General features: G+C 44.6%; 1 protein-coding gene across 6 annotated transcripts in view; it reads left to right on the top strand.

Moving 5' to 3' along the window:
- Window positions 1-13,396, top strand: part of LRRC8B (leucine rich repeat containing 8 VRAC subunit B) — a 43,385-nt gene that overhangs the window by 18,968 nt on the left and 11,021 nt on the right. For 4 of the 6 annotated variants that reach the window (XM_039486642.1, XM_039486645.1, XM_039486643.1 and 1 more), the window contains one exon: window positions 8,222-8,358. The exons of the other annotated variants lie outside the window; for them this stretch is intronic. The gene's annotated coding sequence lies outside the window, so the exon portion shown is untranslated. The remainder of the gene's footprint in view (window positions 1-8,221; window positions 8,359-13,396) is intronic. 6 annotated transcript variants of the gene reach the window in all.

Below are 13,396 nucleotides of genomic sequence, written 5' to 3'. Positions count from 1 at the left end.
TGCCCCACGGCGGCGTCGAAAGGAAGTATTCCGTCCGCCCCACACCCCACCCGGACTCGCTGGTGGTCCAATCGGTCAATGACCGCGACACGGTCAACCTGCCGCTCGCATGGACTTATTAGGGCGAAAAATCTATTCGGCGGAGGCCTCCAACTCCGTATCGCCAACCAGATGGCCCTCTTATCCAGATACACTTTTAATATCTTGGGGTGCCTTGCGGTTCACAGAGCTAACCCCTCAGGAATCCCGCCCTGAATTCTCAGCGCTGCTGGAGGAGGGCAAGTTAGCCTCCAGAACTCTGATCAAGGCGGCCGTGGGCGCAGCAGACTCAGGGGCTCGAACGCATCCGGGGTGACGATCGTGGCTACAATCTTCCACCCTCCCACCTGAGGTCCAGTACACCCTCCAGGACCTCCCGTTTGACACGCAGGGGCTGTTTTCTGAGAAAACGGATGCCAGAATCCAGTCCCTAAAGGATGGGAGGGTCGCGTCGAACTCTGGGTATGCACCGCCAGCAGCCCTACCGCCTTCAACCAGGCCAGGTCTCGGCCGTTTAACAACCTTCCGCCGTGGACCGTCAGGAGGGCGGCGCAACCAGGCGCAGAACTCGTCCAAGGCTCCGCAAGGCCGCCCATCACTCTCCCCAGGATCCATCCTTTGTTTTCCAATCGCCTTGCCCGCTTCCTTCCGGCGTGGTCTGCTATAACATCGGACAGCTGGGTCCTCAGCACCATCCAGCACGGCTACCGCCTACAGTTTCTTTCGCCTCCCACCCACCCTCCCGTCCCTCATCAGGGACCCTCTCACGAGCAAGTCCTCATACAGGAGGTGCAGGCTCTGTTGAGCGTGGGTGCTATCGAGGAGGTGCCTCCCTGCAGGCGGGGCAGGGGATTCTACTCCAGATATTTCCTCATCCCCAAGGCGAAAGGAGGTCTTCGTCCCATCTTGGACCTCCGGGAGCTGAACAGATATCTCTGCAAGCTCAAGTTTCGGATGGTAACCTTGGGGTCCATTATCCCTTCCTTGGATCCGGGAGATTGGTTTGCCGCCCTCGACATGAAGGATGCTTACTTTCATGTGGCGATTTACCCCCCCCACAGACGCTTCCTGCGCTTCACGGTCAACGAGACCCACTACCAGTTTGCGGTGTTACCCTTCGCCTCTCCACTGCCCGGTGTTCACCAAGTGCATGGCGGTCGTGGCCGCAGCTCTCCGTCGTCGCAGAATCCACGTATACCCCTATCTCGACGACTGGCTGATCCGTGGCGCTCTCACGAGCTGGTGACAGCTCAGGTGTCAGAGATACTGCACCTGTTCCGTCTCTCGGCCTCCTCGTCAATGCCGAAGTCCCAGTTACTGCCGACACAGCGATTGGAGTTCATAGGAGCGGTCCTCGACTCCACCCTCGCCAGGGCCTGCCTCCTCGATGGCCTCGCTCATTCGCACCTTGCAAGCCTTCCCTTCCACGACGGCCCGGTCCTGCCTTCGCCTGCTGGGCCACATGGCTGCGTGCACCTTTGTGACCGCGAGGCTGAGGCTCCGTCCGTTCCAGATGTGGCTGACCCCCACCGCGACCCCTAGATCTGGTGGTCACGGTCTCAGACCCCACTCTCCAGACGCTCACCTGGTGGCTGCATCAGGAGGTGGTCTGCGCGCCCCTCGCCCGTCGGTCACTCTGACCACAGACGCCTCGGCGCTTGGATGGGGCTCACATGGGAGACCTGCACACTCAGGGCCTCTGGTCGGCCCAGGAGCTCTCCCTGCACATCAACGTCAGGGAATTGAGAGCGATCCGCCTGGCTTGTCTCGCCTTTCTTGCACACCTCCGGGACCGCTGCGTAGCGGTGTACACGGACAACACGGCAGCCATGTTCTATCTGAACAAACAGGGCGGGGCCCGATCCTCCCCGCTGTGCAAGGAGGCGATGCTCCTATGGGACCTGTGTGTAACCCACTTTTCTGCCAGGGGTGCAGAACACGCTGGCCGACCGTCTCAGCCGGTCCTTCGCGTGGTCCCTTCGCCCGGCGTGGCCCACACCATCTTCCAAAGGTGGGGATTTCCCAAATAGACCTGTTTGCCTCCAGGACCAACAGGAAGTGCCACAGGTTCTGTTCGTACCAGGGTCGGGCTCCGGACTCCATCTCCGATCCTCATGTCCTGGACGGGTCCCCTTCTATACGCCTTCCCGCTCCCGCTAGTCCACCGAGTACTGCTCAAGCTACGGAGGGACAAGGCCAGTCATTCTCGTCCGCCAGCCTGGCCGAGGCAGCACTGGTATACCCTGCTCCTCGAGCTATCGATCCGGGATCCCATTCCCCTACCGTTATGGCCGGATCTCATCTCCCAGGACCTCGGCAGGCTTTGTCACCCGAACCTGCAGTCGCTGCATCTTACAGCCTGGTTCCTGAGTGGTTGACCGAGAGGACCTGTTCGCGGTACAGCAAGTTCTCCTTGAAAGCAGGAAACCGTCACACGCTCTACCTACCTGGCAAAGTGGAAACGCTTGCCCTTTGGTGCGATCAGCAAGGTCTTAACCCCTTCGTCCCGATCCAGACGTTCCTCTACTACCTCTGGTACCTGAAAGGCAAAGGTCTCACGATCTCGTCCCTGAGGGTACACCTGGCGGCGAGATAGCCCTTCCGGCCAGATGTAGATGGTCGCTCCGTGTTTTACAACCCCATGGTCGCCCGCTTCCTCAAGGGTTGGACCGCCTCTACGTGGGATCTGAACCTGGCTCTCACCCAGCTGATGCGCCCGCCGAGCCCATGGCCTCCTGCTCCCTCGTCCATCTCACCTGGAAGACGGCCTTCCTCGTGGCAATCACATCCGCCAGACGAGTATCCGAACTCCGCGCCCTGGCGGGTCCCCATATACCGTCTTCCACGCGGACAAAGTGCAGCCGGCCACATCCGGCCTTCCTCCCAAAGGTGGTGTCGGCCTTTCATCTTCATCAGGAGATCTTCCTCCCGGTCTTCTTTCCCAAGCCGCACGCCTCACCTCGTGAGCAGCAGCTCCACACCCTCGACGTCCGTAGGGCCCTCGCCTTACATTGACCGAACTAAGTCCTTCCGGCGTTCCTCCCAGCTCTTTGTGCGGGCGCATGAAAGGCGAGCCTGTTTCATCTCAGCGGATTTCTTCCTGGGTGACATCCTGCATACGGCGTGCTCGAGCTTGCTCGCGTCCCCATGCCGACTTACCGCACACTCGACAAGAGCGCACGCCTCGTCAGCCGCCTTCCTGGCCCACGTTCCCATCCAGGACATCTGTCGAGCGGCCACCTGGTCTTCAGTCCATACCTTCGCTTCCCACTACGCGTTGGTGCAGCAGTCTAGAGACGGTATTACACTCCGCCACGTCTCATTCCGACCCCACCGCCTAGGTAAGGCTTGGGAATCACCTACATGGAATGGATAGGAGCAATCACTCGAAGAAGAAAAGACGGTTACTCACCTGTAGTAACTGGTGTTCTTCGAGATGTGTTGCTCCAATCCATTCCAGACCCGCCCTCCTTCCCCACTGTCGGAGTAGCCGGCCAGACGGAACTGAGGAGCGGACGGGCCGGCTGGGGTCTATATACGCCGCCATGGCGGCGCCACTCCAGGGGGCGCCAGCCGGAGTTGCTAGGGTAAAAATGTTCGGAGAGCATGGAATGGATAGGAGCAACACATCTCGAAGAACACCAGTTACTACAGGTGAGTAACCGTCTTTTCTATATTCAACAGTTTAGATGCCATAGATTACGACTTTTGCTTCAGAACTTGTACAAATCTTTGTCAGGCAAATTTGTAGTTAATAAATTAAAGGTACAACCATGTTTCATTGACAAAATAATTTTAAAACGTTACTGTAAGTGCTCTTCAGAGTAAGCTTAGGTTTGAGGAGGGGGGTTTAAAACTAGTATGATGAACATAAATGTTTTGACACATTTAGTCTGGGCAAGCAGTTGGCTCTAAGTGCTATTAAACTAGTAGAAATACAGGTATAAACCAAATCGGTATTTTCCTGCCAGGTGGACAAACAGAACTATATGTTATGTGCTTATACTGAAGACTGTCTTGCAGAAAGAATGAAGAGACCGCAGTGTCTTAAGGCTTGTCTATATGGGAAAGGGTTTTTTTCAGTATAACTTTAGCGTTTTTTGGTATAAACTGCTTTGTGTCCATGCAAGTTTTGTTTTGTTTTTGTTTCCAGTTTATCTGGCATCTGATCATGCTTTAATTAATCTGCTTTGAAAGTGAAATAACTCTATTATAGAATGAGTTATACAGCTAAAAGGTTCATGTCGATGTATCCCTATTTTTAATTAACCATACTGTTTCAAGTAGTCCTCCCACTCTTCTAGCGATATCTGCGTGGCATCAAAGAAGTAATGCCAACTCCTCCAACTCATCCAAAGCCACCTGCCTGCATGATTGCCAGTACATCTGGTACACCTTATTCATATTAATGACAGTCAGGATCATGGCTGTGCTTCTTCCATGCTGCCTGATGTGTTTGGGCAGTTGGAAAATGGTCCTGGCCCAGTAAAACCAGATGAGTTTATGGGATACCAGGAGAGGAATCATGGGAGTTTTCCTGTTTTGTATTTTTGTTGACCAAATCCTGGCATTTCAGTAGGTTTTGGTAGGTATCCCACAGTGCTCTGTGAGAAAAATCCCTGAACGCATTGAGCCTGGCAGCAGAACATGGGATACCTGCCCAAAATGCAAAGCAATTTAAAAAAAAAATAAAAAAAAATTCAGAGCCATGTGGACACAGTGACTCACAGGGGAAGTAGATTAAGTCGGCATCAACAAAGCGGTGTGGATGTACTTTCACTGTAGTTACAACAGTATAACTACAGTAGAAAAACGTACACTGGGAAAACATTTCCTTTGTAGACATGCCCTAAATTTCATTGCCTGACCTGTTGGGCTAATATTCAAAATGTAGCACCTCACCATATGAACTGGACAAAAGTCTTCTGTGTGCATTATGTTTCAGGTGTCAGTAGTAAACTAGCAATGGTCCACATGACTCAGCTTACACAGAACTTGCAAGAAGATGATAAAGATATGGCCAAAAATATCTGCTTATCGTGAGATGGTATGATCCACACTGCCAGACACCCAGCATAAAGCACATGTTGCCTAATGAGGACTTGAAGAGAAAAGCACAAGTTAAATTCTCCACTCTAAAATAGTGGAACTGAAAGAAATCTAGCAGGGGAAGGTGATATCTTCACTGTGTAGGTTTGAAGTCTGGAGAGGGTTTAGCTACTGAGATAATTATGCTCTCCAGCAAGATTTCTCAGGGGTATTAATTACTTGCCCTTATTACTTAAGGATTTCAAGAGGTTAGAATAATTTGTTCTAATAATTAGGCTGATATCTATTTACAGTTATTTCACAGATTAAAACAAAGAAACCTGTCTCTAGAGCGCTTTCGCAAACAATAGGGTGTACCCTTATGACTGGATATAAAATCTTCCAAACAGAGAGAAGAAAAGGACGGAGCCACAAAGCTGTGGTTAAACGTAGTAATCCAGCTGTAATGATTTGGTACGTTTTAGAACAGACTTCTATTCTACTGCTGCATGCTGAGATGTTGGGCACTTCCACCACACTGATTGCATTGCTCAGTTTCATTCATGGAACAATCAGTTGCAGGCTTAATTTGATAAACCTTATTGCCATCAGCAGTCAGTCTTGTGTGAAATTAACAAATACATAAATAAGTAGATTTTTCTGCACATAGGCGAAGAAAAACACTGAGGGCAGATGAAAGAAAGCAAGTAAAGTGAAAGAAAGAAATGAAGAGTGTGATGAAGCTAATTTATTTCAAGAATAAAGGGGCAGATGATATCACCAATGACGAAGGATGTGATCCAATGCCCATTGAAGGAACACCTACTTATGGGCATGAAATTAACCTCTAGCTGCCATTTATTTTGCAGATTGTTCTCTTGGCAAGGCCTCTTGTCCCTCCCCTAGCTGATGATTGTCTTAGGCTTTCTCTACATGGGAAAGTTGCACTAGTTTAACTTAAATATTTTAAAACTGATTTAGTTAAACTGGTGGAAACTCCTTTATAGACTTGCTTATTTTGATTTTTTAACTGGACCTGATTCCCAATTAGTTCAAGCTAAACTGCAAAAAGCCATAGTTAAACCAGTTTCTGCATGGACACACTTATTTTGGTTTAAATTCACATTTCCTGAAATGTTAGCAACTTTCTTAGCCCTCAGTGATTGGGATTGTCAACAGTTCATACTCTTGAGTTGGAACTAGTGACACCCAGTTGGGCTGGCTGCAGGAGTGAATTGACAGAGTAGTTCCACACCAACACAGCATCCTAGAACTTGACACTGCATCATGTGACTTTTGAATGCTGAGAAATTGAATAAAGAATCTCTGACGTTTTCACATGTGGATCATAAACAGGATCTGTTAGAAAAATGATCTTGTCACAGCTTACAGTAAGATAGTCCAAATCACAAAAGAAAACTACTTCTGAAGCTTGTTCAGAGCTTTGTGAAAATTGCAGCTCAAATAGGTTTTCCCTCCCACCCACTGCTGAAGATTAAAGGCCAAAGTGACAAATGATGTAATCAGGCAAAAATCTCCATTGACGTAAATTCATGACAGTTCGGCCCAAAGTTTTGTAATCTATTCCATCTCTTCTAGAGTCTTGATGTTTTGGTACAGTTGATCTTACTAGTGGTTGCTTACTTGACCAACGATAAACTGAATCCTTTATAGTCAAACACAGACTGTTCTTAACTGAGCGTGGGAGAATATTCTGTAGCTTGACGCATTGCTGAGATTTAGTCACTAATATGTGATCAGTTGACTTTTCGTCAAACAAGGAGTACAGCCTCTTCTTTTAGAACATTTCAGCAGCACATCAATAGGTGGGGAAATAAACCTAATCAAATTAAAAAATGAAAAGCAGTTGATTGGAAGGTGCAAGTAGATGATTTTGTTCCAGTCTGCTTAGGATGTCGTGTGTATTCTCTTGCATAATATTTCGTATGGAAAATCAAGCAGTATAGTGCTAGGGTTGTCATTGTGACTCCCTTCTTGGGTCTGATTTTAAGACCTCATCCATATATTAATAGACAGACCCTTCATCTTAGAACGAAAAATGCTGAAACCTATGGATTGTATCAGTGTTTGAAACCATTTTCCAACAATGTTGCGAACTAATGCCAGTTTTATCCAGCGCTATCAGTGTGGAAAATGGTTACCAAGCACAGTTACAGCAACAGTATGTGTTAAAGAATATGCATGCTGTAGTTTCAATAAGGGATTTACTCTCATAGGTTATTGAAACACTAGTATTAGTTAAGAATTTTCTGCAAGGCAATTGTGATTCTGGTCTCAAAGACCTTCTGCAGAGATTTATCAATATTGCAGAATTTGGGAAACATTTTTATTGGTTGCATTGACTACAAAAGTATAAATGCTCATGTGTGTTCCATTTTCTCACTTGCAGCATCCTCCTGAAAGAGCTAGGAAAGGGTTTGTCTTAATCTTGTTGTCTGAGTCCTGATTGTGCTTGGTGCTGTACAGACACAGAAAAACACAATATCTGCCCTAAAGAGCCTACAATCTAAATAACATGAAAACAAAGAAGGAATAGTTCAGACAAATATGATGCAACGTTGAAAGGCCAAACTTCAAGTCATGTAGAATTTTTATAAATAATACTGGTGGGTGTAATGCTGAAAGAATTAAGGAGCCAGTTGTGCAATTGAATCTGCCTGGATTATGCAGCAGTCTGCTGACTTTGGCGGAGCCTGACACACAGTCAGAGGTCTGCCCATGGAGTTCTGATTGCAGGGCCAGGTCCTTTGTTTTTAAAGGCTGGATTTGGCAGTGGAGTGCATGGTTGTAAGACTGCATGAAAGGTGACATGAAGATGAGTGAAAGAAGAATAAAAATAGGGTTTTTGTGATTTGTTTCCTTGTGGATTCACACTTTCCCCCTTAGTATGGGAATACTGTTAGTGTCTAATATAGTTCCTATCACTCAGATTTCTAAAAATTATCCCTTATGTAACTTTAAGTTTAAATTTAGTTTCTCACTTGAAGTCTTTATTTGCTTTTGAACAATGCTTTTCCTCCAAAGCTTCTGCAATTAGTGTTGGAGGTCAGGAACTACAGCTTGTCTAATCAGTGACCTGGCAGTAATAGTATTGGATACATTTTAAGTAAAAATTGTTGGTGTCTCTTATCAGGGCCAGAAAGTACACCGTCTCACTGGAATAACAGACGGGGGCCTTCTGAAAGACACTGGTTGAAAAGACTTGATGCGTGTGCTCTTCTGGAAAAGAGAACCTACAGAATTAGAGGGTCAACTAAAATGCTTGACAAGGTGTGGACTACATACATTTGTTTTCTTTGGTTAATGAATGTAATTGTACTTTGAGCCAAATAATACGTAACGGGGCTCATTAAAGACTGCTAGTTATGAATTGTCAAGAAAAAGCAATATCTCTTTAAAACTAGAACTGCAACTCCTGTTCAGTGAATCTTCCTCTCACACACCCACACCTTTTGCTCCCAGTTCAGCATTCTTGGGGAGAGGATAAAAATGCAGCTTCTGGAGCTAATATGTGTGTGTGTATATAATATAAAAAATGTGGCATAAATTATGCAACTTTGACGAGTGACAGCAAAATCTAGAAACCACAAGACAAAGTAGTATAACAGAACTATTTAGAGTTGTAATATTGTGTAGGGCAGGGGTTCTGAAACTGGGGGTCGGGACCCCTTGGGGTCACGAGGTTATTACATGGGGGGTCGCAAGCTGCCACCCTCCACCCCAAACCCTGCTTTGCCTCCAGCATTTATAATGGTAATAAATATATAAAAAAGTGTTCTTAATTTATAAGGGGGTGGGGGTCGCACTCAGAAGCTTGCTATGTGAAAAGAGTCACCAGTAAAAAAAAGTTTGAGAGCCACTGGTGTAGGGACTACATGCTTTATAAATTGTAACTAATTACTAGTATTTTGTTTGTTTCCATTGACCACCCTTGTAGGACTTTGAGACCTGAAGTAATTATTTACCTGGAAACTGACTAGTGCTTTGCTGTCAGGGTGACAGGCCAATTTAGTCTGTGATGTAATTCCAGTGAAATAGACAGAATTACTGTAAGGATGAATTTTTCACATCTTTTTTAGGAAAGATTTCCAATTAAATTAAAGCACTTTGGAAAGCTTTTATGGCTTTGAAATGGGTTAAAAGCTGCTGAGAAGGAATTAGAACTGTCAAACCCACTACACGTAAACATTATTTCATTTGATGAGTCACTCAGACGTATTCAAACTACAGATCCGATCTGGAATAAGGATCTTGTATTTTAATAAAATTGGTTTAAGCAAAAATTGGTATTATCATTAAATATAGTACAAAATGGTGGGCTATTACATTTAATTGCTTAAATATTACAGAATTAAACACTAAAATTATAAATAGGATTAATGCCTATAAGTTAATTTTTAATGCACAAGCATAGTTTGCCAGAGGTTTCAGAATTTAGTCATTAACGAGTCCAGATGGTGTATAAACACTAAAAAAATCTTAGTAGCAGGACGCTTGAATTTTTCCAACAGAAAAATGTACTTGTGCTCAGAGACTGGAGAAAACACGTGGTCTGTCTGGGATATACAGTAAAATGTAGCAACCTTCTGGATATGTGTGTTACAGGGAACTACAAACTGACAAAGGGAACTTTGTGTGTGGGGTGTGTGTGTGTGTATGTGTGTGTATATATATATAAAATGCACATAGTTTAGTTTCACTTTTATATGAAAACTTCCATCTGTATATAAACAAAAACTCATTGTAGTCTTTGCTTCACAGGACTGTTCTAAGAAACTGTCACTAGGCCATGGTTTCTGGATATTTAGTTTATTAAAAAATATCTTGGGACATATTTTCATCAGTCTTTGCTTTGAATTGATTTGAGTTTGCTATTTTCTCTCTTGACTACCATCATTTTTTAAAGGACATGCAAACTCTTTATCAAACATTTTGAAGGATAATCACTGTATTTTTTTTTTTTTTACATTGAGTTCTATGGGCTGCTGTCTTCAGCGGAGGCCTTGCTTACACTATGAAATAGAACTGTTGCTAGCATCTGAAAAAGGACTAGGTGAAGTTTCCCTGCATTTGCAGTTCAACCCAGGCACATCATCCGTTTAGTTCAGCTGCAGTTGTTGCTAATTACTTGTCAGTAATAGTTCAAGTTCATAATGTAGACGAGGCCTCAGAATGAGAAGCCCTTTAAAATACATAGCCATACCTGTAGTATTTCACTGGTGACTGAAGCAGGTCTATATAGCTACAAGAAGAAATCTTTCCAAGTACCATACCGATGCTGCTGTAATGTAGACTTGCTTGTATTTTCTGTCTCAGTTTCTGAACTGGTTTCTCTCTCTCTCTCTCTCTCTCTCTCTCTCTGTGTCTAAGAAAGATTGGGAGAGTAAACAGGAAATGGCGCACATTTGTGCAGGATGCAACAGCAACTTTACGCTTCTTGCTGTTTCTTATAGCACAGTCCCCTGTCGGCAGTGCTTAATTTGTGCCTCCAGGCTTGGCAGTTCGTAGCCCTGGCACCTCTGGGCTTGCCACATCTGTTATGAAAGTAAAAAAAACTTGTTTGACCCCAGCACCTCTTTCATAACAAATTAAGCACTGCCCATAGGCATCCTGTAAGTATATTCATGTAACACTGAAATATTGTAGGCTGTGTGTTTTGACAGTGTTAAATTAGGAATTTTTTTCTGGGCCATGCTACAACCTTTTAAAATGGATGAGTTAAAAAGCTGAATGATGAACAATCTGGAAGTGTGATTCATTACACAAGAAGAATAAGCTTGAGCAACAATGCACAAGGGTTAGGAGTATATTTTCTGCCAGGATAGACACAGTTTAAGTGTAAAGGATAAGGTCTGACATGGTACCTATGACCCACTCATAGTAGCAGATTAATTGATTGGAAACACCTCTTAGAGTATGGAATGGATTTTTTTAGGAATATTTTGTAAATATAATGAGAGACTTTTAGCTGATTTGTTAGCCAGGAGTCTGTCATAATTTGGTGTAACGACTACAGTATATCATGTGCTCCTTGCAATTATTCTGTATGCCCAAGTTATATTCTACATTTTAGTGTTCAGTTCATTTTTTGTTTTACCTCCACAGTAGATCTGGATTGTTCTTAGCCTGTAATAAATGATAAAAAGCAGTCCATTTCTGAGCCAAAGGAGGAAATGGAATAAGTGAATTCAGACACAATTACAGTTGCTAAACACCATTTGTATCTAATTTATTGGTTTATTTACTTGGCAAAACCCTTTGTCTTGTACAAGCAGTGTCTCTCTTCTATTTGAACTGAGAGTCCAGTGATGCAGAGGTAAATAAACATCTTTTTAATGTGCAGTCTGTTCAAAGGCAACTTTTTGTGTTTTGTTTTAAAACCATCTTAATTTTACTCAGAGCTTTCTGTTACTGATCCTCATCAGTTTCAAAGACTCATTAATGTGTGGCAGGCAGTAGTAACATATGGACTATTTTAGACCAGGGACTGTGGGTACCCAGGATAGCTGTGAATTAGGCTTTAGCAACTGCAAGCAGGCAGTAAATGAGCTGCATATAAACTGAATAAAACATAAAGAACTGTGTCTATATTATAATTCTAGCAAGTCCTCTCATAGGCCCTAGTTCAGGAAAACACATACACAGCCTTCCTGAATAGGGATGCTTTATGGAATCAAAGCCATAGGGACTTATTGGCAAGAGCTGGATATTCTTAAATGGGTTGTAAATAAGGGATTGGAAGCGGCCAACATAAGCAGGTACTGTATTTAAAGCTGCCTTAATTTAAAATCCATATGAAAGCAGCCTCTCTATTTAAAATACGTAGAAGTAATCTACTAGACAGTGAGACTTCTCTGTCTAGAAGGAGGAAAAGCTCTCCAACTCCAAATAGAAAGTGAATTGCAGTTTTACTTCACTGTTAAACAAAAAACAAACTTTGTTCAGATAAACTACAGCAGTGTAGGATGCAGAATGTCTAACTGACAAGAGCCTTTCAGCCTAACTGCCAGAGATGCAGAGTCCATGTTTTCAATCTCCCCACCTCTCCCGAAGCTGGAGAGATGGGGTGCTCAGCCTCTCCAGTTCCAAAGCTAGCAGGAGGTGGAGAGGCTTCTCCAGCCTCAGAGTTGAGAGGAGACATAAGGGGCAGAGCTGTCTGGCCCTCGAGCCCTTGGAGTGGGGGAGGGAGGGAGGCAGCAGAGAGTCAGAAGGCTCAGAAGCCCTCCTGGAAGTGTCAATTTCACTTTTTTACCTGCAGGCAGAAAGCAGAATTGACAAAGCCTTCCTCTAGGCGGCTGGGAAGTTGTTCTTCTGAGGTTCCTGATGGAAAATTGAAATTTTCCTACTAAAAACTTTCTTAAAAAAATAAATAAAAAATCATAAAATCATTCCAACAGAAACTTCTGACCAGCCCTCTGAGTTTCTTATTTTGTCTCCATTACTATGCATTGCACTCCTAAGTATGTGATTAAACACTGCTAATTGGGATCTAAGCCTTTGTATTACTTAAACTTGCAGGAAAGATACAATTGCCTTTTTATTCTAGGTTGGAATTGAATGCAGCAGTTCGACAGCCCTCTTTCTGCAGCAGACTCAGTGCAGATAGACTCCTGCACAGAGGCTCGCTGGCTTCAGTGGGGCTAGGTCCATTTGCAGGATCAAGGCCTTAATTTGGATATTTGCAGTACCATTTTTCATGGTCTTGAACTTAAGTGTTTTGTTTTAAGAAGCAAGAGAGGGGGCTATACCAACAGAACATTTGTTTTCAGAAAGTATCAGGATTCATTTTGAAATGGACCTTTGAAGTTAGCAATCCCTGATTCTTTCGTCCTGTTTAAGACTGGATCTCTGCAAGCATATACCAAGGAAGGGCAAGGAGGTTGTTTTGTCTAGATGTTCAAATCTGGTGGAGTTCTAGTGTTAGAAGGCTTTCCCTTCACCCTCTCCCCTGGTTCTTGTCACATAGACAGAAAGCAGAAGACCAGAAGCCCGAAGCACAGACAATGCAATGTTTGTTGGGGTTAGTTTCCAAGCAAGCATATTCCGAAGCCCTTCACACCAGTTGAGCTTATCTCTATATGCCGATAGTCTGTTCCCCAGTGTTCCGTTCCCAGCTCTGATGCGGCAGAGCCTTGCCTGTGTCCCTGTTCCCCATTCCCCCTTCCCCCCACTTCCTGTTTGACCCCAGTCTATATAGTAATATTCTCAGCTATACCTTAACCAATTGTTTTACTGAAATTTAACTAACCAATCCTAACATATTGTAACATAATTCTCTAACCAATTATATCCCACTACCTCATCAGCT

The sequence above is a fragment of the Mauremys reevesii genome, linkage group 8, assembly GCF_016161935.1.
Source record: "Mauremys reevesii isolate NIE-2019 linkage group 8, ASM1616193v1, whole genome shotgun sequence".
NCBI classification, from domain to species: domain Eukaryota; kingdom Metazoa; phylum Chordata; order Testudines; family Geoemydidae; genus Mauremys; species Mauremys reevesii.
Note: the sequence above shows the minus strand (reverse complement) of the source record. Positions and strands in the feature narration are given on the sequence as shown.